Here is a 922-nt window from a genome sequence, read left to right as displayed (position 1 = left end):
TAATCAGAACTGGCTTTGACAAGCACTGTGGCATTTGGACAAGAACAAACTGGGAGGAGGGTAGAGAGAATGGTGCAGTGGTGAATGAATGGAAACCCAAAATCTCTGTAAATGTTTATGAAAATTAATAAAATATAATTATAGGGGAAAAAAAATCTCATCTCTCAGGTAACTGCTTTCCAGTTTAAAATAGCTGAGCCCCAGGTCTCGAATAGACATTATCATTCCCAAAGTCTAAGGCTTCTGTTGTATTGTAGCCAGAAAGGTAAATTTGATCTTATTTGGAAGAGCTGGATTAATTTCTCACTCACATGAGGGGCTGCATGGATCTCTCTTTCTGTTTCTTGAAATAAAAATGTCTTCCTGACATTATGAAATCCAGGCACCTGAGTGACATCAATAGTGGTGTTGACCAGGTCCAGCTCGGTGATTATATCTGTCCCAAAGCCCATCACTTTCCTGGCAGTGCATACACAGAACCCCACAACTAAGATCACATCCAACAACATGATTCTTGAGGGTCCCCGCCAAGCATGGCTCTTCAGAGCCTGAAGAATGTGCCTGGATCCCAAGGTGCACCAGACTCAAAGCTGCCAAACTTGCTAGTGGGTTGTTGGGGAGATGGCTGAGTTGTGCTGGGTGCCATACACTGGGATTGTGCCCTGGAAGGCAGCCTTGACCACCCCCAACAAGTCTATCTTTTATTTCACTTGTTCTGTGTTCCATCTCTTCAACTCTGTTCATGTCATGTGTCTCTCTATCATGTTGACAGCATCTGAAACATTGGATCTCATATTCTGGATCACGGTTTCTTGTTTTCCAGAGCCTCTAATGCCTTCGTTTGTTTTATCTGCATTGTTTTGGATTGGGTTCTTTTGGTTTTGTTTTTGTTTTAAGCACCTCTTAGTTTTTGCTTGCAGTG

The 922-nt window shown here is 42.6% G+C and overlaps 1 pseudogene; it reads right to left on the bottom strand.

The window, feature by feature from the left end:
- LOC102852181 overlaps positions 1 to 509 on the bottom strand; it is a 2,288-nt pseudogene extending 1,779 nt beyond the window's left edge.
- Positions 510 to 922: the final 413 nt, after the last annotated feature.

Source organism: Elephantulus edwardii, unplaced genomic scaffold (genome assembly GCF_000299155.1).
Source record: "Elephantulus edwardii isolate Elephantulus edwardi_28Jun2011 unplaced genomic scaffold, EleEdw1.0 scaffold00031, whole genome shotgun sequence".
Taxonomy (NCBI): Eukaryota; Metazoa; Chordata; class Mammalia; order Macroscelidea; family Macroscelididae; genus Elephantulus; species Elephantulus edwardii.
The sequence above is the reverse complement of the archived record's forward strand: the minus strand, read 5'-3'. Positions and strand labels throughout refer to the sequence as shown.